This window comes from Olea europaea, chromosome 15 (genome assembly GCF_002742605.1).
Source record: "Olea europaea var. sylvestris chromosome 15, O_europaea_v1, whole genome shotgun sequence".
In the NCBI taxonomy this organism is placed as follows: domain Eukaryota; kingdom Viridiplantae; phylum Streptophyta; class Magnoliopsida; order Lamiales; family Oleaceae; genus Olea; species Olea europaea.
Window position 1 is genome coordinate 18,845,439 of NC_036251.1, and position 768 is coordinate 18,846,206.

Here is a 768-nt window from a genome sequence, read left to right on the forward strand (position 1 = left end):
AGGAACAATGTGTGGATCTTAGTTCCTAGACCTGAGAATTGTAATGTTATAGGTACTAAGTGGATCTTTAAGAACAAGACAGATGACCAAGGTACTATAACTAGGAATAAGGCTAGACTAGTTGCTCAGGGTTATACTCAAGTTGAAGGAATTGATTTTAATGAGACTTTTGCCCCTGTTGCACGACTTGAGTCTATTCGGATTCTGCTTGCTGTTGCATGTACCTTGGGGTTCAAGTTGCATCAAATGGATGTTAAGAGTGCCTTCTTGAATGGACTTCTTCAAGAAGAAGTCTATGTGGAACAACCAAAAGGATTTGTTGATCCTAAATTTCCCCACTATGTCTACAAACTTCACAAAGCCCTCTATGGTCTGAAGCAAGCTCCTAGAGCTTGGTATGAGAGACTTACATCATACCTTGAAGAACATGGATTATCTCGAGGTGGTGCAGATAGGACCTTATTTATTAGACATGTTGAAGAAACTATCACCATTGCTCAGATTTATGTCGATAATATTATTTTTGGTTCTCATCTTGAGTCTTTAGCTTATGAGTTTGCTGAGTGTATGAAGCAAGAATTTGAAATGAGTATGATTGGGGAGTTGAGTTATTTCCTTGGACTTCGGGTGAGACAGACAGAGGATGGACTGTTCATTTCACAGTCTAAGTATGCTAAGGATCTAGTTAAGCGCTTTGGGCTGGATAGTAAGAAGCATACTAGGACACTTATGAGTACTAGCTTGAAGTTAGGTCGTGATGCTTCAGGT